A 26,247-nucleotide genomic window follows, 5' to 3' on the forward strand; every position below is an offset into this window, starting at 1 on the left:
ACAAAGGCAAGGCTGAGGAGTTGCAAGAGACTAGTGCCCACAAAGCCCACAATACTTACTATCTGGCCTTCTTAAGAACAAGCTTACCTAATCCTATTCTAGATATTGTCAAAGACGTACATAACATGTCATTAGGGAGCAATGGACAGCAAGAGGACCAAGGGGTATAATCACTGAAGGGAAATATGCTCAGATGGGCAAATCTGGAACTGGAAAGTAAATTCCTGCTAGCACTGACAGACAATACCTCCATTTCGTGAAATATCCCGTATCTGAAGTTGCTAATAACCATAACATGTGATTCTCTTAAGTAATACCCAAAAGTGTATATCCACATAAAACAAGACATTTAGACAGACAATTCAAAACATTCTATAATCAGGCTTGAGAAAATTGTTCCCTAAAGTAAAAGGAGCTACTGCCATCAAGGAGAACAAAACAAGAAAAAAAATCAACAAAATGGAGAAACAGGTAAAATGGGGAAAACAAAACAATGGATTTGGGTAAACTGCGATAAACTGAGGGAAAATAGTAACCCAAAATTTGCTCCAGAGGATAGAAGTTGGGTATTGTTCACAGGGAAGTTCTCAAAAGTGTGAGAAACTGAGTGGTATGTATTGTTACAATACATAAATTGAAAGGATTAAACTTAAATGGAATGTAAATCTTAGGTTAAGGAAAATTTCTCTTACATATTTCAAAACACCAAGAGACTTTGGCAATGTACATTAAAACACACACAACTGAGTAATACTACCTATACTAATGTTCTGTCATTTGCTAGAACCAAAACAAACAAGTTTGAGAATTAAGCTGATGTCTCTGAAATCCTTTGTAAAATCAAGGATTTAGCTGCTTTCTCTACTTATTATAGCTGCTTAAAAATTCTACTTTCGAGGGGCGCCTGGGTGGCTCAGTTGCTTAAGCGCCTGCGTTCGGCTCAGGTCATGGTTCTGGGGTCCTGGGATGGAGCCCCACATCAGGCTCCCTGCTTGGCGGGAAAACCTGCTTCTCCCTCTCCCACTCCCCCTGCTTGTGTTCCCTCTCTCACTGTCTCTTCTATCTCTTGTTTTCCCTCTCTCTGTCATTTAAATAAATAAGTAAAATCTTGTAAAAAAAAAAAAATTACTTTCTAGGGGCACCTGCCTAGCTCAGTTGGTAGAGCCCATAACTCTTCATCTCTGGGTCATGAGTTCAAGCCCCACATTGGGCCTGGAACCTACTTTTAAAAAAATTTTTTTTTTTTTTTTACTTTCTATTTCTAGATACAGTGTAAAAGAATACTCAACCTCAAAACCTCTAAGGCCCAAAAGAAACCTCTCTGTAATTAACTCATTTTTTTCTTACAACAAAAGCTTTGTTTTACCTACAATTACAAATTTTTAAAACACACAATTTTAAGTGAAAGCTCAGATGTGTTATATTTTACACACATCAGTAGATATTTTATATTATTCTCTGTGATTAGCGTGGAAAAAAAGATATGTACACAGGTGGACTGGAGGTGAAGCTAACACCCAATACCAATAATCAAAGCTCATACACAATATTCATGGCTGGTTCCCAACTGTGCTTCAGTTTTAACATTACTAAAAAATGTGGGGTACACTTACTTTTTATCATTAAAATTAGTAATTCCTGATCTGTTTCTTTCCAAAGAAGAAACAAGTCAAAATAACTGTTTTTTCCACCCTGAGGTAGAAAGTTATGGGGAGACAAATAACTAGACAAAACAAGAAGATACTTTGGTTGGTATCCACAAACCAGTGTGAACACTGGAAACAGAATCCCCATGTTTCTTAAATCTGCACTATGTGCACTTACATAAGGCTTTTCAACCAAAAATTCTGAAGTGCTTTAACAAACACATTCATTTCAACCATGAAATTATCCTAGATCAGATAAAAAAAATGATAACCTTTCAAAAAGTACACTTTTGTTCAAGGTCATTCTAATAGGTCCAAATTAAAACAAAAAGCTCAAAATCCCAAATGTCCAACTGTCACACTTAACCTCTGGACATACCGATTTTCACGCTGTAATAACACCAGAAAATTCAGTCACAAAACCTGTTTCCTAAATTTCTAATTAATAGTTTAAAATCTCAGGGAGCCTGGGTGGCTCAGCCAGTTAGGTATCTGCCTTTGGCTCAGGCCATGGTCCCAGGGTCCTGAGATCAAGCCACGCGTTGGGTGCCCTGCTCAGCAGAAAGTCTGCTTCTCCCTCTCCCTCTGAACCTCCCCCCTGCTTGCGCTCTTGCTTGCTTTCTCCCTCAAATGAATAATTTTTTTAAAAAAACTTAAAAAAAATTGTTTAAAATCTCAAACTTAAAATTCTAGCAGATTCATTAGTTTGGCCTTTGTAATCCCCACTTTTTTTGCTTTACAAGAAGAAAAAAAATCCTTGGACTACAAAGTGCAAAACAGTTCTTTCCAAACCACGTTTGATGACTTATGTGTAAATGAGTCAAAAACATACAGATTAGATTTCTGTGAAAACATACATAAGTTTAAAAATTAGAGGGAAAAAATGATTAGCATTATAAGCTCTGGGTTTTGCTGAATGTAAACATTTAAAAGTTTTAAAAAAATTCAACACTGATACAGCTATTCACCAACCAAGCATCCAGTTTCAACTTTTCCACTTTGAAGGGCTGTATAAAAATGTGTCCTAAATCAAGCTCTTCCTGATTGTCTGAATTCTCTAACAGAGGGTACACTGACTTCCTTCCCCAAAATACTTGAAAACATAAGATATACCATTCTTTTTGCTTAATGTTCCACAAATGTCTAAAAGCAAACTCAATTCAATTTAGTTGGATCAATAAGACAATTCCAGGTTTTCTAAGTATCCAATATGTTTTAAACCAAGCATGGATATTCCCGAAGGCCAATAATTATGATATATTATCTAAGCAACCTTTCTAAGCCAAACCACAGCACTTCTTTCCAAAACTCACATTCTACCAAACTGATACTCCATGCAGTGGGCAAAGAGTTCAGAACGCAAAGACTGTTTCTCCAAAACAAAGCTTAAATACCAGAAACATGAACATGCTGAGTTACACTGCCCTCTAGAGTCTCCTTCGGATATTCTCTTCAGTCTGAAATAATTAAATTCTAATTATAAGACCCTTCTAATTAAGCAAGACTTCAGTATTCTAATACTGCAGACTGACCTTTTTAAAAATGGACTGATAATAGTCATTCTAAGACCTATAATATTTCAATTACCTGCCATTATTAAAGGTCAGCAGTACTTCCCAAAGGACAGGAAACAACCCAAAACAGAATTTTATATTTGCCTTTTTTTTAAGTTTTAAATGACTCAAACTGCAGAGATCTCTGAAACAAATATGGCTTGTAGCATATATTAACTGACCCAGGTGCCAGGAGTTCTGTCTAGCAAAACCCCAAGTTCATACATTTGACCAAACATACAAACGTTGGCCCCATATAGCTAGCCCTCCCCAGGGCGACTTCTCAGCTTGCATCTATCCTCTCAGCTCCTAGCAGTTCCTGCCTTTTCTCTAGCCAGGCAACCAGAGTCCTAAAGGGATCTTAAGGAGCTAATAAGAAGCCATAGCAACCAAGACCTGTGTTAACTGCAAAGCACAAACACCAATACCTACTTTTCCTAAGCATGCAATAAGCAACCTGCCAAGGACTCAAAGTAAATTAAAACCATCTCTCTAACCTAATAACTCCCTAGGCACCTTTAACACACCATAACTTGAGACTTTATTATTCTTTATCTTTAAGAACTTATTTAAAAACATGTTTTACCATTTGCCATGAATGGTATAGCTTGCCTCAGCTATTATAGTGACCGGGTTTTTTTTTTCCTTGTTTGTTTTAATCTAGATTCACATGAGACAATAAAGTCTCAACCCTGCTCAAATCTTGTTTAGAGAAAAAAAAATCTGTATCTCTTTGACACCAAAAAAGCAGATCTCAAAAAAGAAACCAAAACTAAGATGCAATGTTCCACAGTAAAATATCTATTATTATTTTTGAAAGCAAGCTAATAAAACTTATCTTGTGGCTCCAATCCAGTAAAAAAAAAAAAAGGAGCATCTTCTGAAGCATAAAAGCGAAAATAGTATTTTTACAGACTCTAGAACAGGGGCTACCAAGCTAGGGCATGCAGCTTGTTTTTATAAATAAAGTTTTAATGGAACACAGCCTTGTCCATTTGTTTACACAGAGCTAATGGTTGGCTCTTTGCTTGTTAAGAGGGCAGAGTTGAATGGTTGCTACAGAGACCAAAACAACTTGCAAAGGTTAAAATATTTACTGTCTGGCCTTTTAAAGAAAAAGCCTGCCAATTCCTGCTCTAGAACAAAGATTCCCAGACTTCTCCAGAGATTCAGAAGCATGCCATATATACAAGCACAGGAGGGGTCCTGGTTTGAAGAGAAAAAAGGCATTACAGCTGCTATCCAGTCTGTACTAAAAATTAAGGAGATGACATGATGGGAACATGTGGGAAGAAGGAACTGACAGATGCAGCTGATTCATCCCATATAATGGTTCATACACATTAGGCTTTCCGAAAGACTAAATGAAGCGCTCTAAGGTTTTCTTTTAGATACTTTAAAATATTTCTATAAGGAATAAATGGGGAAAATAAAAATTTCTACATGCAATTTTATACACAGCCATGCTAGAGTAAGAGCTCACTTCTGAAGTGAGTTGATGCTCATTCAAAGAGAACATTTCAAGTGACCTCTGAGATAACTATGACAATAAGTATCATTATAACCAGATCCCAAAATGAATCTGAAGTATATATCAAGGACTTAAATCAGTGAAGTATCAAAATAAAGATTATTTTCCACAACCTACAATACAAAATATAATTAATCCCTATGAAGGTAACTATACGTAAATACAAAAAACAGTACGAAGATGATTTGGTCAAGAGAGCCAGAGTCTAATCTAGGTTTGAACTCTGTATAATCTTAGAAAAGTCATTTGCCTTGTTAAATTTCAGTGTTCTCATCTGTAAAATGAGAGGACTGGGCTATATCAGTGGGTCTCAACCATTAGCATTCATCAGAATCACCTAAAGAGATTTGTTTAAACAAAAATTATGGGGCACCAGACTTCCAGTTTTAGTTCTGACCCATAGAGCTTGGAAGTCATCATTTCCATCTTCAGAGCAAGAAAAAAACCCTGAAATCAATCACTTTTCTTAGATCCATCAGAGAACTTAGATCAAGGGCAAACCACCACCCCAAAATCTGGACAGAAAAGAAAATACTGAGAATCACAGCTGAGATCAGCTTGCCTGAAGCAAAACTACAAGAGCCAGTAATTGGTAAGAACAATTAAATGGTAATTTTGACAAATTTCCGAAGACTTAAGGCCTCATCTGAGAGTTAAAAACTCCTGGAGGGCTAGACCCAGGGAGACCTGGATTTAAGTTTTATCTTCAGGAGCCCCACCAGGTTCTCACATGAAGATCAGAGAACAATGCCCTAGTGTTTTGGGCAGGGGGAGGGGAAAGGAACCATTCTGAAATACCTCAGAGCATCCTCCATAAGGAAGGCCTGTCCTCTAAGGGCAACTGCTTTGCCAGAGCCTATCTGACCTAAGGAAAATACAATTAGTCAACCCCAGCCCCCTCTTGCCTTCCTGTCTCACAAAAGGGGGGTGTGGGAAGGGGCAGGGGGAGGAGGCTAAGAAACTTCTGAAGATCACAGCCCAGGACTTAGGTCCACTAAAAAAAACAAATTTCAATATATGTTTATAAAATGTTCCTCCTCCCCAATGCTTTATCACCAAATCAACAGGGCTCCTGTATAAATAACAGGGGATTACAACTGAGAGCTGCAAAACAGATCCTATTTAAGAAGGAATTCTTAGGGAAACCCAAAGACAACACAGGAAGGACCAAAAAAAAAAAAAAAAAACCAAGAAAACTACAGGAAGCTGAAGCACCTACAGCAAACACTAAACACAGTATGGCTGTTTCTTACAAAGCCAAACATACAGGGTGCCTGGGTGGCTCAGTCAGTTAAGCATCTGCCTTCGGCTCAGGTCATGATCCCGGCCGGGGTCCTGGGATTGAGCCCCGCATTGGGCTCCCTGCTCAGCGGGGAGCCTGCTTCTCCCTCTCCCTCTGCTGCTCCCCCAACTTGTGCTCTCTCACTATGTCAAATAAATAAATAAAATCTTAAAAAAAAAAAAGCCAAACATACATCATTTTACCACACAATACCCCAACTGCACACCTAGGTATTTACCCAACTGATTTCAAAACATGTTCACACAAATACTTACAGCAGTTTTACTCATAATTACCAAAAACAGGAAGCAACCAAAATGTCCTTCAATTGGTAAATCGATAAGCAAACTGTGGTACATCCATATATTGGAATGTTACTCAGCAATAAAAAGAAATGAGTTACCAACACACCACACACACAGACGGAGAAACATTAAGTGCACACTGCTAAGTGAAAGAAGCCATTGTGAAAAGGATATATACTGTATGATTCCAACTACAGGACATTCTGGAAAAGACAAAACTACACAGTGTAAAAAGACCGCTGCCTGCCAGGGGTCAGAGAAGAAAAAGGAATAGATGGAAGAATGAAGGGGGCGAAATCGGAGGGGGAGACGAACCATGAGAGACGATGGACTCTGAAAAACAAACTGAGGGTTCTAGAGGGGAGGGGCGTGGGAGGATGGGTTAGCCTGGTGATAGGTATTAAAGAGGGCACGTTCTGCGTGGAGCACTGGGTGTTATGCACAAACAATGAATCATGGAGCACACTACATCAAAAACTAATGATGTAATGTATGGTGATTAACATAACAATAAAAAATTTAAAAAGCAGAAAAAGGAATAGATGAATAGATGAAGCACAGGGAAATTTTAGGGCAGTGAAACTATTCTGCATGATAATGTAATGATGGATACATGACATCAGGCATTTGTCAAAACCCATAGAACTTTACAACACTAAGAATGAATCTTAAAGAATGGACTTTAATAATGTAGTATCAATATTGGTCATTAATTGTAACAAATATACCACATTAATGCAAGATATTAATAGTATGGGAAACCGTGTGTGTCTGTGTGTGTGTGTGTGTGTGTGTGTGTGTGTGTGTGTTGAGTCTAAAGGAACTCTCAGCTCAATTTTTCTATAAATCTAAAATTGTTCCAAAATATAAAGTCTGTTGTTTTTTTTTAAGTAATCTCTACACCCACAAGGGGCTCAAACTCACAACCCCGATTAAGAGTTGCATGCTCCACTGACTAAGCTAACCAGGTGCCCCTAAAGTCTGTGTTGTTCTGTTTTGTTTTAATTGCTGGGCATCTCAAAGTCTTTATACAGCATGTCATATATTATAATTTCAAAAAGCTCCCAAGTGATGCTGATGGTCTAGGGCCACACTTTGAAAACACTAACCTAGGGCTCCTTCCAGTTCTAAATTTTATTATTCTTTTCAGTAATATTTTCATGGGAACAATGGTAGCCAGTCTCCAAATGACCCCCACTGATCTCTGCCTCCTGGTAGTCAAACTCTCCTATGGCATCATCCCACATTTGAACAGGACAAACTTGAGTAATACAATATTGGAAGAACAACAACGTCTTCCAGACTAAGTCATAAAAGACATTGCAGCTTCTTCTTTCTTGGACCCCTTCCTTTGGAAAGGCAGCTGCAGTATCATGAGGATCCTCAAGCAACCCTATGAAGAAATTCCAAAGTGGCAAGAAACTAAGGCTTCTGCCAAAAGTCAGCCCAAACTTGACAGCCATGTTAAGTGATCCTCAACTAGAAACGCCAGCCCCAGCCAAGCCTTCCAATGACTGCAGACCACAGCTAAAACCACCCAGGTAAACTACTCCCAAATTCCAGGCCCCAGAAATATGTATGAGATAATAAATGCTGTGTTAAATATTGTGTTAAGCCACTGCTTTCAGGTAATCTGATATACAACAACGGATATTAAAAAAGGAGCTTAACGGGGCGCCTGGGTGGCTCAGTCGTTAGGCGTCTGCCTTCGGCTCAGGTCATGATCCCAGGGTCCTGGGATCGAGCCCCACATCGGGCTCCCTGCTTGGCGGGAAGCCTGCTTCTCCCTCTCCCATTCCCCCTGCTTGTGTTCCCTCTCTCGCTGTGTCCCTCTCTGTCAAATAAATAAATAAAATCTTTAAAAAAAAAAAAAAGGAGCTTAAGACAAAATAACAGGACTGTTACTGTTGATCCTTGCTTTTATTTTAGTACAGCTGGAGAAGTCCTGAAAATAGCTCCATATTCATTACAAAGTGAAGGGGGTTTAAACAGCTCTTACATTTTTCTAAAAGTATTATAATTACTTGTACAAATACTTCAGAACATAAAGGATATGGAATAGAAAGAAGATAAAGAGAATCAAGACTTTCATCATCTCCCCCAAGCTATTACTGGTTGGTTATCCCGGGGTACAAAAATGAGAGATGCACTCTTTGCTTAAAATCTTTTAATAGTTTCCCAAAGTTTATGGAAGTGAATCCACGCACTGTTCAAGATGTGCCCTATTCCTAGCTACTACTCTCACCAGGCAGCATAGTAAGTATATTAAGTACACAAAAACATGGACCTTGTGTGACTTTATTCACCTCCCTGCCTCAGTCTCCTCATTAGTAAAATGAAGAGAACCATGGCTACTACAGGAATTTAATAAATTTAATAAATTAAAACACAAAAAGCACAAAGAACAGTACCTTAGCTTAAGGCTCAATAAGTGTCAGCCAGCGGCCGCAGCCATTTCCTCTCCCATGTCCTATTATCGATTCAAGCCATGATGAGCTCTTCCACGTTGCTTCTTGCTTCTGTATAAGGACTGCTACATCCCAAATGGCCTTCTTAACTGATCTTACTCTCACTCACCCCTCTAAACTTTCCAAAGGTCCCTTCTCTACAGTATTCTCTAACTGCCCCCTTACTTACTATATCCCCATAGAAACACCCATATAAAATACTTAAATTGGGGCACTTGGGTGGCCCAGTCAGTTGAGCATCCGACTCTTGGTTTCAGCTGGGGTCGTGATCTCAGAGTCCTGAGACTGAGCCCCCGCATTGGGTTCCATGCTCAGTGTCTCTCCCTCGCCTTCTGCCCCTCCCCCACCCAGGCACACACTCTCTAGAAAATAAATCTTTAAAAAATAAAATACTTAACTTATGTATTTGTTTATTTATAAGTAATCTCTACATCCACCATGGGACTTGAGAACTCAGGACCCTGAGATCAAGAGTCGTATGCTCCAAATGGCCCCCGTATGCTCAAGTTGTATGCTCTTGATCTCAGGTCTGAGCCAGCCAGGTGCCTCAACATACTTAGACTATTTCTTCTTTGCCTCTCCCACAAAATTGTATGCATCTTGATAAAACCTAGTATTTACTAATTGTCAAGCACAATGTGCCAGCTACTGTACTTAAATTAGGGTCTTCCCATGGACGAACTAAGTTAAAACTCTTAATAAACTATATAAGAATTATCCTTATTTTACTGACAGTAAAATTTATACCACATGTAAATAGCAGAGCAGGAATTCAATCCTGGAGCTATCTGGCTCCAATTTTTATTTGTTACCATCTAAAATCTAAGGACTATGAGAGTTTGACATCTTGACATCTGAAAATTTCAGGAAGGCACATAAAATTTCTAGCAGTTAATACAAGCAGGCAACAATATTTAAAATTTGTAATATATAACATATATAGCCTATATATTATATGCTACTTATAAAATATTACATATACACAATATGTAATATATACCTATATATTACTGTAGGAGGCTACAAGATAAACACCCACTTTTTTACCAGCTTCTTATTTAAGCTTTCCAGAGATATTCCATGCATATACAGCATATATGCATAAATACCTTTTTTTCTTATACAAATAAATAGCACACTTCACATATCCTTATGCAATTTTTGTTTACATCATTTATCTTGGACATTGTTTCAGGTCAATACACACAAAGTACCTCACTCTTTTCTTTTTCATTTTTTTCTTTTTTAAAGACTTACTTATTTGGGAGAGAGAGAGAGAGTGCGCGAGAGGGCACACATGAACAAGCTGGGGCGGGGGGAGGCAGAGGGAGAGGAAGAAGTAGCTCCCCGCTGAGCAGGGAGCCTAATGCGGGGCTCAATACCAGAACTCTGGTATCATGACCTGAGCCCAAGGCAGACACCTAACCAACTGAGCCACCCAGGTGCCCCTACTCTTTTCAACTGCTACACAGAATTCTGCCCGGGCCTTATATTCTATATATAGAATATAAAATGCTGCAATGATGATCCTTAAACACAAATAAAGGTATGGACAGAGGACAGATACATGATTACATAGCAGAGCTGGCCCTGGAACAACACAGGTTTGAACTGTGCAGGTCCACTTATACGTGGGCTTTTCCTTTTTCCTTTTTTTTTTCCTTTTTTTTCTTTTTTTCAGTAAATACAGCACAGTACTATAAATGTGTCTTCTCTTCCTTGTGACACCTATGATGGTGAACACTGCACAATATATACAACTGCTGAATCACTATGCTGCAAACCTGAAACTAATATAACACTGTATGTCAACTATACTTCAATAATTTGAAAAAAGAGAATATAGTATATAACACATATAATATACAAAATATGTGTTAATCAACTATAAGTTATCAGTAAGGCTTCCAGTCAACAGAAGGCTATTAGCAGTTAAGTTTTGAGGGAGTCAAAAGTTATACATGGGGGCACCAGGGTGGCACAGTCAGTTAAGCATCCAACTCTTGGTTTCAGCTCAGGTCATCATCTCAGGATCATGAGATCAAGCCCCATGTGGGGCTATGCTTTCAGCGCGGAGTCGGCTCAGGATTCTCTCTCCCTCTCCCTCTGTCCCTCCCCACCCTGCACTCACTCTAAAATAAATAAGTCAATTTTTTTTTTAAGATTGTATTTATTTATTTATTTGAGAGAAAGAGAGTGAGAAAGCACAAGCAGGGGAGGGGCAGTGGGAGAGGGAGAAGCAGGCTCCCCACTGAGCAGTGAGCCCGATGCAGGGCTCCATCCCAGGACACCAGGATCATGACCTGAGCTGAAGGCAGACGCTTAACCAGCTGAGCCACCCAGGTGCCCCATAAATAAATCTTTTTTTAAAAAAATAGAGTTAACACATGGATTTGATTGAAGGGAGGTCTGTATCTCTAACCTCCCCACATTGTTCAAGTATCAACTGTATAGTAGTAAATATAGTAAATGTGTATCAGAGTAAATAGAGTAAAATATAACTGTGGAATCTAAGTAATAGGTATGGGGTGTTCACATACAATTCTTTCAATTCTTCTCTAAACTACCAAATTTATACTTGTTCTTAAAGGGCATATCACGTTTTTCTTTCAACTCTTCAATAAATCACCAAACTATTTTATCAATCTTCAAAACAACTCAAAAATTCCAAAAACATAATATTCTGGTAATGGTTCTTGCCCTTGACTTATAATCCAAACAAGCAAAAGAGGTAATTATCAGAAAAATCAAACTTCAATTGCCTTCCTCATTTTACACAAGCTATAGTCAAACAAAGTAAGATCGCCCCAAGAGTCTTATTTCCTTAGGTCTCTCTATGCTCTTTTACATAAACACTTGGTCTTCACCAAAAACAGAGTTCCCTATAGGTGTCTGTTACATCTAAGAGAAGCAAGGGAAAAACAAAAATAAAAACCTTCAGAGGGTCACAATTTGACATCTTCCTTCTTAGCTTCCTTCCTGTATTAATTCCCAAAAGTCCTACCTAATAAAGAATGGTTTAACTCTTCTTTCTGGCAGGGGAGGGAATCTTCTAATCTTTCTGTAGAGAATATATTTATCCTCCCTCTGAAGACTCAGAAGCAAAACTTTCAAGAGAATTATGGATCAGAGTACCATTCCAGCCAAGGGACATCCTCAGAGAGGAACTTAAGATAACAAACTCAAATGAATGCTTGTTGCTGTGTTCTTGCTCTTTGACTTAAGAGTCCTCAGTGAAAGCTTATCAGCACTACAACAGACTCATCTTCGGACAGTGCTTTGGTGGAACTGAAGACTCAAAATGTCAGGGAAGGACTCCACAGCAAATGGATACTTGAGCTGTCCATTTGAGGAGGGGCAGTAGTTTGCTAGATAGAGAAAAAAGAAAGAAAGAACATTCCAATCAGAGAAGAAATCACCCAGTTTTAAGGCTGAATTGCTTTTTTTCCTCCAAGGAATCAAAAGTTAATCACACTTTTATTTCCTAAATCTCCAAAAATGTAAGCTCTTAAAAGAACAGCCACAGTTTTGAGGAATTCCCATTTCTTCAGTTGTTAAACTTTTCAAAAAGAATTGCAGGTTGAGGAGAACTCATGTGAACTAAAAGCAGTTCTGAGCTTTATCAATGTCCAGGAACTGGGCAAAATTATTCAATGCTGAGGGTAAAACCCAACAAAGCAGCACTAGCTGCAGTTCTTCACTCCCCTTCTAGAACACTTCAACTTACAACACCCAAAACTCACAGTCAGGGAAAGCCTATGGGGATGCTGGCACCAAGTAAGTTTTAAGTAACTTTAGGCTGTTGTGAAGTATACTATGGGACACAAGGGTGTTCTGAGGATGTGTTCAGATGGTGAACACTTCTGCCATCACCCCACCCCAATTCCGGGGGCCAGCCATGACTCCACTGTGGGACCACACCATCCAGCACTCTCCATTCCTCCTCCCTGCACCCCTCTAAGATCCAATCCAGCCTTCACCTCCTCCAGACTCTTGATCAGCATCCCTCAGGCATAAACATTATTCAGGCCTCTACCTAATACCTAACACTCACTGTACTGTATCAGTAAGCCTCTTCCCACACCCCCCACACCTCAGGGCAGAGGCCGCAGCCCTGATCATCTTTCTACCCACCACAATGCCCAGCATTCCAACAACACCAGGTCACAGTTTACCTAGGGTTTGAGTGCCAACACTGTGCTCAGCGCTTTCTATACATTAACCCATTTTACCCTCACTGCAACCCTAGGAATAAAATATGATGAACGACCCATCACTCTGACCCTGTACACTCTACACACAGATGAGAGAGGAGGGCACACAGAGCTTCACCAATTGTCCAAGACTACACAGCTAGTCAATGGTGGAACCTGCATTCTCACCTAAGCAGCCAGGTTCCAGAACCCAAGCTACTGATAGTGGGGACCCAGATACTTGGTAAACTTAACCAAGTGGAATTTCTAGTACTGCTTCCCAAATAAACAAGCAAATAAATATTTTTAAGCTGTTTGCTACTTTTGCTATTTGTGGACAATTTCTACTCCTATTACTTGACTTTTCAGTAGCATTTATCACTGATAACTTCTTCCTTCAGTAATGCCTTGTTCTTCTGCTTTTGTGGCCAATTTTCCTTAGCTTTCTTAGTGGCTCCTCTTCAGCTAAACAGGCCTCAGGGCAGTGATCTACAGGACTCTAGCGTGGGCCCTGTTATCTCTTTCCTCAACATTCTCCCTGGGCAATCAACAACACAGCTTCAGTCCAGAGCTCATTCCAAACCCGTATATATTACATGCTTCTGGATATCTCTGCATCAGTGTCATATACTCAAAATTTAACATGTTTCAAACCAAACTGACAGATCCTCCCCAAATATGTTCTTATTCCTGGACCATATCAGAGCACTGTATCAGCCTAAGTCTAACAGGAAAGAAAAAACAAGTGGTAATTTGAACAAGAAAAGTTTTAAAATAAAGAATTAATTAACTACAACCGGAAACTGGAGTAATAAAGAATTGGCTAGAAAGACGTAAAAAGAACTCTAAGGAATAAAAGAAGAGATGACATAAACTATAACAGCAAATATAATATTACATGGCAAAATATATCATCACCACTACTCTTAGGGCTGAGACAGAGCACCTAAGGAAGAGTTCTCCCAATCCTAGGACTGAGATCCAGACCTTGTCGGAGAGGGCTCACATCTGATGGAACTTCTGGAAATCCACCCTCGGGAACTTGCTAGAAATCAGTCCTCTAAAATGACAAAGAAAACAGTTCTGCGGGGAAGTATCTCACTAGAGGCATCCTGATACAAAACTGCCCAAGGTAGGGGTAGGTGGGAGAGGGCTGCCAGAGCCTGCCAGGCAAGCACACTGGAACCAGCAAGTAAAACCCTTTCCTTTCTCCTGCCACTGGCCAAGGGTAAGTATTTAAAGGGTCCACATTCATTTTCACAGAGCAGAAAGTAAAAGGCAAACTTGGAGGTAAGAGGCAATAAATCAACAATTGGCATAAGCACCATCATCACTGTCACTCTGGCCCAAGATAGAAACCTAGAAGCATCCTTGATTCTTCTTCAGTCATCAAGTCCTGTAGGTCCTATCTTCCAAGTATCTATTGAATACATCCACTTCTCTCCATTCCCACTGCTAATGCCCCAGTCCTGGCTCACAACTCTTGTGTTGCCATCACAGCCGTAGGCCTCTTCCCACAGATGTACCTCTTTTTTCCCTTCAATGGCGACCACTATGATCTTTGTAAATGGCGAAGCCAATTCTGTCAATCCACTGCTTCAGACCTCTCAGGCATTTCTCAAGTGTCAACAGGATGGGATTCAAAAATAGTAATGGCTTTGCAAGTTCCGTGCAACTTTCCTCCTCAAAATATATGCTCCAGGGATGCCTGGCTGGCTCAGTCAACAGAGCATGCAACTCTTGATCTCAGGGTCATGAGTTCAAGACCCACGTTGGGAGTGGAGCCTACTTAATTAAAAAAAAAAAACAAAAACAAAAATAAAACTGTGCTCCAGATATTAGGAACTTTATGTTGTTTGCCATGTGCAAAGATATGTTTGCTTTTTGTTCTGTTCTGCCTCTGGGCCACTGCGTACAGGTTCCTTCCATCCCCAGAATGGCCTTTCATTTTCCTTCATATTGCCATACCCATGTTTCAGTAGCTGATTCTTCATCATTCTTCAGGTTTCAACTTAGATGTCTTTTGCTCCAAGTCAAGTGCCCCTGCTAAGTATACCCAAATAGAACCCTCTTCTTCCCCATTTAGAACACATACCACACATTACTGTAATTAACAATTTATTTCATCTTCCATACTTTTACCTCTATGAAGAAAAAGGTCTTCCTCATCAGTGAATCCCAAAGAGATGTCTAGAACAAAGTAGGCACTCAATAAGTATCAGTTCAGTTAATGAATGTTGAATGGAGGAGGAAAAAGACTTAATGAAATAACAGCATAAAAGAAAAATATTGTGGTAATGACATTATACCTGACATGCTGATCAGTGCAATACATGCAATAAAAAGATTATCCATACATCAATCGAAGGATGAGGAGAAAATGGCTTTGTTTTATGCTTAACAACTGAAATAAAATAAAAAGTCTATTCCTCAAAGGGGAAAAAAACCTAATTCAAACAGCTGGTAATAAAAATTAATATGACTATATAGTATAAGATAAGGAAAAACACTGTTGGTTTTCAAGGTGAACAGTGCCATTCTTATGTCAGACGTATACCAAAGGATTCAGTTTATTTACACCCAATAATGAAAATCAAATATTACAACACATTACATAGCACACCATGGTTCCACGGGAGAAAATCAAGACATCGGGGCAGCTGCGTGGCTCAGTCATTCGGCTCAGGTCATGATCCCAGGGTCCTGGGATAGAGCCCCACATCGGGCTCCCTGCTTGGCAGGAAGCCTGCTTCTCCCTCTCCCACTCCCCCTGCTTGTGTTCCTGCTCTCGCTCTCTCTCTCTGTCAAATAAATAAATAAAATCGTAAAAAAAAAAAATCAAGACATATCTGTTTTCAGTAACTTGTTTACTCAACTATAGTTCTAGAATCATTATGCAATGAAAACAGTCCTCTCAAGCACTTTAAATCCATCTGAAATCAAAACTAGCTCTTCTCTGACACCTACTCCAAAAAGGAATCTCTCCCTTGCTGACTCTCCCAGGATTTGCTCAGAACTATAAGGGGTAAAAACTATAGAGCTGAATTGGTATGTAGAGTTATTCTGCCACTGTGGAAAGATATATAGGAATACTAGTTCAGTACTGCTCCCATTCAACCATGCTGGCTTATTTCACAGTATCCATATAGACAACAATCTGGCCAATCGGACCAGAGAATATCTTGTACTTTACTATCTTCCCCAATACTCGGCATGGTACTAATCTAACAGCAAAAGTATAATAAACACAGGCTGACTGCTGAACTCAAATGACCAATTACAACTTCCCCTATAATAACATTCTACAGTATAATTACCAGGGCTGCCTTGTTTCATACAGAAACAGCCAGAGGCACACATATTCACAGACTCTACACATTTTTTTTAAAGAATGTATTTTTAAGTATTCTCTACACCCAATGTGGGGATCGAACTTTTAACCCCAAGATCAAGAGTTGCACACTCCACCAACTGAGCCTACCAGGGACCCCGCTCCACACATACTTTAACACTAGTCCAATATCAAGAAAAGAATTCAAGTACCTAGCGTGTTTATGCAATTATTTTTATTTGTTTTTATTCCAACTGATGTATATCTCATTCTCTAAAGTTTCTTCATATATACATTCATAGCCTAATCAAGGAAAGCCAATCAATAAAATGAAACTCAAAAAAGGCCTCAGGGCGGGCGCCTGGGTGGCTCAGTTGGTTAAGCGACAGCCTTCGGCTCAGGTCATCATCCCAGAGTCCTGGGATCGAGTCCCACATCAGGCTCCTTGCTGAGCAGGAAGCCTGCTTCTCCCTCTGACCCTCCCCCCTTCATGTACTCTCTCTCTCTCATTCTCGCTCTCTCAAATAAATAAATAAATCTTAAAAAAAAAAAAAAAAAGGCCTCAGAGCTAGCTATTCCCTCCACCAGAGAACAGACTTTCTCAGACGTCTATATGACTCACTTCTTTGCTCAAATGTCATCTTCCCCAACCACTCTTTATAAACCCACCATTACCACTCCCTCAGCCAAACCCTGGCACTCCTTTTCCCCCTTTCCTGCTTTATTTTTCTCCACAGGGCTTATCACCATCAACATGTCTGCATGCCTTTGTTTATTGTCTGTCTTCTCCCACTAGAACATTTCTCCATGAATAAAGAAATATTTGGTTTGTTTTATTCACTGCTACCTCCTCACCTCTTAGACTGTGTGAGAAACACAGTAGGTGCTCAATGGATACAGGCTGAATGAAAATAGAGTCTCAGAAACTGATCTTAATATGGAGGCTGTGAAATGAAAAGCTCTCCAAGTGGGAGTGGACACATATTTGAGAGGTAATTCTCTTTAATTTAACTCAAGGCCCAAAGGACTTTATGAAATTAAATTGCTATTCAAGTTACACCCAAAGATCACTAAGGCTACCCCTGAGTTAACTACTCAAGTACATTTTAACAAAAAGCTAAGAATTCTATGTCCTGCTTCAGCACTGGAGAAAACCCTGCTGTAGAAAATATAAATTATTTAAGTTTCATACATGGCAAGATAGGAATTTTATATCATACCTCTCATAACATTATGAGGTCCAGACTACAGAGGGAATTCAGTTTTACCTTTGTAACAGAATTTTCTTCAGGTATAATTCTTCTGATACTACAAATCTTCACAAACACTATAGTTAAGTCATGGTAGTTGCATCCTTAAATGCTCTATCATAAAGTCCTGTGCAGAGCAACATAACTGATGGGTAAGCTCGCAACCGAGTAACTTTGATAGGGAAAATTATACAATCAGGAGTGCCATTTAGCCATTAGAACAGAATAGGGAATACAGAACTGATCAAACAGCTCACAATATTTATTGGGTCAGGAACGGATCACCTTCAGATTTTAATAAGGCAGTAAAAGAAAATAAGAAAATGTAAAAGAGATGCTGGTTAACAAATATTCAATCAGCCAAGTGCACAGTTCTATACTGAGTTTCATGGTAAAACACAAAAGAAATAAAACATATCATTCACATACTAAAAGACTCTTAAAATCTAGTTGAGAAAAAATAAACAGGAATTGCAGAATCATGGAGAAAAATGCCCATGGTCTAAAACGGAAAACTTCAAGGGCGCCTGGGTGGTCAGTTGGTTGAGCAACCAGCTCCTAGTTTTGGCTCAGGTCATGATCTCACGAGCATGAGATTGGGGTGGGGGGGGAGGGCGGCACCACACTGGGCTCTGCGCTCAGTGAGGAGTCTGCTAGAGATTTTCTCCCTCTCCCTCTGCCCCTGCCCCGGCCCCCACGCGAGAGCACTCTCCCTCTCCTCTCTAAAATAAATAAATATTTAAAAAATGAAATAAAATGGAAAACTTCAAAATCACCTAGACCCAAGAAAAAAGATACCATATATTAGAACAATTTGATTTTTCTTTGACATCAATGGCGCTGTTGACGCAGCTTGTCAAGTAGGTCAGTGAGAAGGTGTGTGCTACTCATGCTGGCCACTTTACCCCAGGCTATTTTAATTACTTCCATGATTACACTTACCCATTTACTGATACTTGGCATCTCCAGGTATCATTAAGTATTTTCATTTCTGTTTCCCAAATGTTTTCCAATCTGTCCCCTTTTATAACACACCACTCTTGGCCTGTTTCAGCCTTCTTGATTACCTGGCTAAACCACTGCAAAGAGAAGTCTGATGAGATTCTCTCCTGCTTAAAAACTATTGGATTCTACCATGCACTGAATAAAGTCTAAACTCCTTGAACCCTAATTTTAAGAATTAAACTTCTAGCCTCAGCCCTTCCTTCCAACTACTGAGTCTTGGCAGCACACTTTTCCACCACCTCAACTACATCACCTTTCTTTTCTATTTTACAACATCCTTTTTACTTTTGAAAGGCTCAGTTTAAATGTCATCTCGGTGAAGATTCCTCTGGTCCTCAAAATCAGGATTAGTTGGTGCTTCCTAGGTCTTATCAAAGTATCTTGTTTGTACCTCTGTTAAAATAGATTATATCCACGTTCATGTTAAATAGCAGTCTAACGATGGTTTTTGTCTGTCTAGCCTCCTCCTGCCCCTTTCTAGGAAAAGAATCCCTTCTTCTTGTGGGGATCTAATAACATGTAGTTTGGGTAGATCCAGGGCTGCCCAATCAGTGGGCTAAATCCTCCTGGCCACTATGATTGAAGAATGAGCCCATGTCCAAACAGCCAACTGGAACCCTCCGAAGAATTTTTGCTAGAACAGTAAGAAAAAAGAATCTTTTTGCTGGATCCAGTAGCTACAGAGATGAGGCCTAGAGCTACAGATAGTCATCTCTGCTACAACATGAGGAAAGCCTGAGTATGAAGTGAACACAGAGGAAAACAAAGGAAGAAGATGGAGAAAAAAAAGATTCTCGCTGCTTCTCTGAACCTCTTCCCAGGTTCACCCACAAAACTTTCAGATTACACAAACTCAAATTCCCTTTTTTGTTTGAGCTGGATTTCTGTCCCTTGTCAACTCAGTACTGACTAATACAAGTTATGATCATGGTCTGCTTTACATTATCATTAATAGTGCTCAGGACAGAAGGAAAAATAGCACTCCTGGCAGGCAAGAGAAACAGTAAGAAAACCAATGTGGCCGGAGTGAGTGAGCAAGCATGGAGGGGCAGGGATGAGGGCAGAAAGTCTGGATGGCACTGTAAGGCTTCTGGCTTTTATGAGAGAAATGTCAGGCCACTGGAAAGTCTCCTGCAAAGGAGGGACAGGGTGTGGCTTAGGTTTTGAAAGAATCGCTGCCTACAGGGCGCCTGGGTGGCTCAGTTGGTTAAGAGGCTGACTTCAGCTCAGGTTATGATCCCAGGATCCTGGGATGGAGCCCCGCATTGGACTCCCTGCTCAGGGAACCTACTCCTCCCTTGCCCTCTGCCCTTCCTCCCCACCCCCCACCCCCCACCCCCACTCATGTTCTCTCTCTCTCGCTTGCTTGCTCTATCTGAAATAAATAAATAAAATCTTAAAAAAAAAAAAAAAAGGATCACTGCCTGCAGTGTTGTAAAAACCCTGTGTGAGTGTTTGGGGGTGGGGGGGGAAGGGAGGGGAGATTCTTAGAAGCACAAGGCCTGTTAAGAGCAACCAGTCCAGAGATGATAATGGCTCAGCCTAGAATTTGCTTCTTTTTCAAATATACCATTTTTTGGTTGCCAATTACAACTCTGGAAAAAGAGATAAATCAACACATGGTATTCATGCTTGATTTGCTGAGTATCTACTATATGTAAGACACCCTTGTTTAATGACCGCCTCCTTGCTAGCTATTTGGCCCTAGAACTCTTTCCTAAACTCAAAGCCCATACACAAACTGCCAGCTGGAATTCTCTAACTAAATATCCCATATACACTGTACTCCCAAAACCTGCTCCTCCTTTACTCCCTAATCTGGTTCTCATTAGTAATATTGCCAATCCTAGTTGTGACTAAAGATATTAAGAAAGAAGGTATATTTACTAATCACTTTGTTATTACTATATAATTTACTACACACTAAATAAAGCCTTATTTAAACCCCAAGACAGTTCTGTGAAAAAACACCATTACCCACCTCCACCATTTTACAGACAATGCAACGGAGTCAGAAACATGAAGTAACCTGCTGAAAGTTACTGCTGGAAAGTGGTGGAGCTGAGATTCAAACCTGCACTCCTAAATCACCTAGTCACGTAAATCAGCAGCCTGGGATTTCTCAACCCCACTCCTCATAGATCATGAACGACCAGCCTCCACTCATTCCCCTCTCTGTTCATTCTCAGATCATCTTAGTTCAGCTACTACAACAGTCTTACAGGTCGTGGCACCATTCCTCATACTGTCCTTCCATCCTTTCTCCATACTATCATCAGATACTCCATTTCCAAACAAGGTTTGTGCTCCAACTCAAGCAATAAGGCTTGGATTGAGAGAGTAGAGCTAAAACTTCAAAAGCTGAAGGCTACAGCTTTCTGTATCAATATGAATGTATTAATTCTAGCACCTGTAATTTACCAAGTACCAAGTAATCACCAAGTAATTACAAGACTCTCAGTAATTACAAGACTCTCATTAATATTGCCAAGTAGAGGGGGCGCCTGGGTGGCTCAGTCATTAGCGTCTGCCTTTGGCTCAGGTCATGATCCCAGGGTCCTGGGATCAAGCCCCACATCAGGCTCCCTGCTCATCGGGAAGCCTGCTTCTCCTCCCTCTCCCACTCCCCCTGCTTGTGTTCCTGCTCTTGCTATCTCTCTCTCTGTATATTGCCAAGTAGGTAAAATGTGGTGTTTGCCAAAGTTCCCCTTTCAGCCTTCGACCTCCCGATCCCAAAGGCTAGGACATTAAGCATTTCAGGAACTTCACCCCACCTAGTCCCACCTTCCTAAATTACTGCTCTCTCCTCTTATCCAATCAAAACCGCCATTTCTGGGGCACCTGAGTGGCTCAGTTGGTTAAGCATCTGCCTTTGGTTCAGGTCATGATCCCGGGGTCCTAGGATGGAGCCCCGCATGGGGCTCCCTGCTCAGCGGGGAGACAGCTTTGCCCTCTGCCCCTCCCTCCCCCCGCTGATGCACACTCTGTCTCTTTCTCTCTCTCTCCCCCCCCTCAAATAAATAAATAAAATCTTAAAAAAAGCCATTCCTAGAAGGCCCAAATAGGCATTGATTTGGTTAAAAGATAATAAGGCATCAGGGTATGCATATTTTACAAGAGAAACAAATTAAACAAATGGGTTTCTAAATCTGACATGTCACACACATTCACCAGACTGTGATGGCGATAATAATGGCTACGTATCCTGATCCAGTAAACTATGTGCCAGGTACTATTTCCCCTCCCTTACAAGTAGTCAATCATCCACTCCTCTCATCATCACAACCACCCCACTAAGGGAGTAAAACAGCAATTATATTAGCATCATCACCACCACAATTTTTGGATAAGGAGTTTGAGGTTTGGAAGAGTTAAGGAATATGTCACACATGTCCAAGGTCACAGAGTTAGTAAATGGTGGTGGGATTAAACATCCAGACTCAGGGTTCCCCACCACTTCATTACTAACCACCCCTCTCACAGTGGCTGATTCTAACAGAGATATGAGGAGGAGACCATGGTAAGCTTATTCATTCATTTTAAAAATGTTTCTTGAGAGCGGACTATGTGCCAAGAACTTCCCCTGGTGCTAGAAATTCAATTTTGACAATAATTTTGTGGAACCTACGGTCAGGGGAGGGGTCAAATAATACATATATAAGTAAATAAGCAAATGACACAATTTCAGATGATAAATGATGAAAAAAAACAAGATAAGGTGATGTAGTGTGATAGATTATGGTCATATTTTTTAAACAGGCTCCATATCCAACATGGGGCTCAAACTCACAACTCCAAGATCAAGAGTCACATGCTCTACCCAAGTGAGGCAGCCAGACACCCCGTGTGATGGGCTACTTTAGACTGGTGGCCAGGGAAGGCCTTCTCAAGGAGTAGTACTGAAAGGAAACCTAAATTATAAAACAGAGCAAGCAAAGCAAAACCTGATGGAAGAGCATTCCAGGCTGGGGTTTCAATAAACGCAATCTACCTCAAGTGAGAGTAAGCTTGTCAGTTCCTCAAACAACAGCATAGACAGGATGCCAATGTTACTGAAGCTAACAAAGCAAGATAGAAACTGGTCAGAGGTTACATCAGAGAGTTGGAAGAGCCAGACCATGGTGACATATGGCCACTGAAAGAAATCTACATTTTACTCCTAGCAGGATGAGGAACTCCTAGCGGGATGAGTTTTAAGAGAATGACATGATTTATGCTTCTGAAAAAAATCACTCCGACTGTGTTAAGAATGGATTTTAGAGGGGCGCCTGGGTGGCTCAGTCATTAAGCGTCTGCCTTCGGCTAAGGTCATGATCCCAGGGCCCTGGGGATGGAGCCCCGCATCGGGGTCCCTGCTCCACAGGAAGTCTGCTTCTCCCTTTCCCACTCCCCCTGCTTGTGTTCCTGCTCTCGCTCTCTCTCGCTCTCTCTGTCAAATAAACAAATAAATCTTTAAAAAAAAAAAAAGAATGGATTTTAGAGGGGCAAAAGTACAAGTCTAGAGAGGAATTAGGAGCTATTACTCCAGATCTGTTTCCGGCCCAGTCAGGAGTCAGTAAGGATGTGCTGAACGAGTGACTGCTGCAGGAGCAGAGTAAGAGGAGAGGAGGGCAGGGAGCCGGGCAGTACAGCGCTGCATGCGTACAAGCAGCACGGCCTCTACACAGCACCTGCTCAACATCCTTTAAGGACCAACAAGCATTCTCTTACCGAGCTGTGTCCAGGCTCTTTCAGTGGCTTCTGGCCCATTCAGGTCACGGTTAAGGGTCGAACTCTGAAATCAAACTGCCTGGGTTCAGATCGTGATTTCATCTTTACCAGCAAGTGACTTCCCTTCTGCACACACCATCACTGTCAGCTGTCCTACTCCAAGGTTAGCCTTAGTATCTGATATTCTGTAACTTTGTTATGGCAATATGTCTACCAATGTCTAAGATTTCTTGTCAGGAAAGGTACAGTGTGGAATTTTCTCCCAAATAATACTGATAAATTAACTTTTTTTTTTTTTTTAAGTTTTCACACAAACCAACTTCAGTCCTTTTGCGAACTAAATATTCCAATTAAACTCTAAAAGGTTACATCAGGGGCGCCTGAGTGGCTCAGTTGCTTAAGCATCTGACTTCGGCTAAGGTCATGATCTCAGGGTCCTGGGATCAAGCCCTGCATCTGGCTCTGCACTCAGTGAGGAGTCTGCCTCTCCCTCTGCACCCCCACTCCCGCTTGCTCAAATAAATAAATAAAAATCTTAAAGTAAAATGAAATGTTACATCATTTTATGCCTTCAAAATACCCACTCTCAAAATAAGATTCTCTCCTCACAAAAGCCAAGGGTTAAGAAAAAAAAATTTCTATCAGGCATCAAAATAAGAAAACACTCATTAGCTGGGGTGCAGTAGTCATCTACAAATAGCCATGGTGCCTTAGCGGGTTTTGCCTCTGGTTTGTGTAATTCTAGGTTCTTTTTCCCTTTTGTCTTAAAACTTTTTTTTTTATATTTTATTTATTTTAGAGAGAGACAGAGAGAGAGCAGGAGCAGGGGGAGAGACAGAGGGGGAGGGAGAGGGTCAAGTCGATTCCAAGCTGAGTGCAGAGCCAGTGGCTCAAACCACAACCCTGAGATCATGACCTGAGTGGAAACCAACAGTCGGGATGGGACACTCAACGGCTCAACTATCAAAGCCAACCAGGCAGCCCTTGCCATAAAACTTTTTAATTTTAGCCACTAGATACACTTATACTCTTGCTTCTGACTAGCCCATATTATATATCACAGATGTTTTATAACATATCAATAGTATCTTTAAAACCAGAGTTAGAACAAAAATACATTTTACCTACCTATTGCTGGAATTACATCATTTCTTTATATCAAATGCCTTAAGTTAGATGCAGACTCTCAGGATACTGTTTTTCTGACAGCTGAAGCTATGTAGGTACCAAATAGATAGTAAACATAGCAAATATTCCTTTCAATAAACTGCCAAGAAAAAAGAGTAGAAAATGCTTCAAACTGAGGCTATGGTGATGGGTACAGAACTCTCCAGGCTTCGTGCCACAGCTCACTCCAACACTCAGATGGGTATAACTTCATGGCCAGGAGCCATCAAAGTCAGTCACCCCAGGGAATTTCCCAGGAGGACTGGATTCTACAGACATCTTCTCTGTCAAAAGCCACCCACAGTAGACAGAAAAAAAATACAAAGAAATGTCATGCCAATTACCAACAAGGTTTTCCCTTGTAGGGATATTTTTTCTGAAAAAGTGACTAATAATTTAATCAGTATTTTTCAAAAATTAATTTAAATGCTTCCGATTAATATATACATATATACAATTCCATTCCCTAATACACGCAAAATAAAACAAATGCTATATTAAAACCCTTTGGTTTTTTACATATACCGTGTATATGTAAAAGATCTTAATTTACGCTGAAAGACAGTAAAGACAGAAGAAAAGGGGTGCCTGACTGGCTCCATCGATAGTCATGGGACTCTTGATCTAAGGGTCATGAGTTCAAGCCCCACAATGGGCATGGAGCCGAAATTAATTTAAAAAAAAAAAAACATAGAAGAAAGGAAAAAGACAGTAAGGGAAGGAAAAAAACTATAAACATTTGAAATGGGGCTAGGATCTGTAAATTAGATGCAGAAGAAATACCATCTCTCTTAGATAAATCTTCCTACACACCTTTTCTATAGCATGTGCCAAGGTCTGTAATTCTCCATGCTTTTAGAATTATGGTTACACTAAACAGGAAGAATAACAAAGATTTGCAGGGTTGGGGGGGTGCCTGGGTGGCTCAGTTGGTTAAGCGTCTGCCTTCTGCTCAGGTCATGATCCCAGGATCCTGGGATCAAGTCCCACATCGGGCTCCCTACTCAGCAGGGAGTCTGCTTCTCTCTCTGCCTCTGCCTCCCTCCCTGCTCATGCTCTTTCTCAAATAAATAAATAAAACCTTTATTTATTTATTGGATAGAGAAAGACACAGCAAAACAGGGAACACAAACAGGGGGAGTGGGAGAGGGAGAAGCAGGCTTCCCGCGGAACCCCACAACCCCAAGATCAAGAGTCTCACACTCTAATTGAGCCAGCACCCTGGGAGGTTTCTTTTTAAATGCTACCTTTATTTTTAAATGAAAAAAAAAAGGGAGTCACAAATATTAGCTCTGATATTAACCCAAGAGCTTAAAGCTTGCTTACAGACGTCATTTTAAACTAATGAAAAAAAAATAATTTTTAAGTATCCAGGAGTAAGAATCAAGACATATTTTACAAAATTGCTTTTGCCAAAAACTTATTTTCTCACTCATCTGTAATACAGAGAAATGTTTGCTATTTTAACGTTTCTGGCAAAAGCAAACTTTAAATATCATTTAACTGGACACTAGAAAAACTGGGGCTATCACCAAATAAAAATCATTTTTCTTTCACATTCTGAATCTCCTTCTCTTGATGTGACTTAAAAATACATATATTTCTATGTGCAAAATCCATCTGCCTCTTTTTCCTCTTCTTTCTGAAATTAATCTCTACTATTTATGAGCTATGGAAAGCTCCTAGGTTAGTAAGATTTTCAGTCACAGTTTGTCTTTCATAGCTTCAAACTACTGTAACCGAACATATCATTTCAAAAGCAATTATCAATCTTGTCTTCAATATGAGCTGCTCCAAAGTGCTTGA

General features: G+C 40.2%; 1 protein-coding gene across 3 annotated transcripts in view; it reads right to left on the reverse strand.

Annotated features, from left to right (window-relative positions):
- The window catches only part of RERE (arginine-glutamic acid dipeptide repeats), a 418,893-nt gene that overhangs the window by 333,591 nt on the left and 59,055 nt on the right, over window positions 1–26,247 (reverse strand). Inside the window, exons 2-4 of one of the 3 annotated variants that reach the window (XM_027579705.2) lie at window positions 15,121–15,168; window positions 13,966–14,038; window positions 11,790–12,153 (exon numbers count right to left, since the gene is read on the reverse strand). The exons of the other annotated variants lie outside the window; for them this stretch is intronic. The gene's annotated coding sequence lies outside the window, so the exon portion shown is untranslated. The remainder of the gene's footprint in view (window positions 1–11,789; window positions 12,154–13,965; window positions 14,039–15,120; window positions 15,169–26,247) is intronic. 3 annotated transcript variants of the gene reach the window in all.

This window comes from Zalophus californianus, chromosome 4 (genome assembly GCF_009762305.2).
Source record: "Zalophus californianus isolate mZalCal1 chromosome 4, mZalCal1.pri.v2, whole genome shotgun sequence".
Taxonomy (NCBI): domain Eukaryota; kingdom Metazoa; phylum Chordata; class Mammalia; order Carnivora; family Otariidae; genus Zalophus; species Zalophus californianus.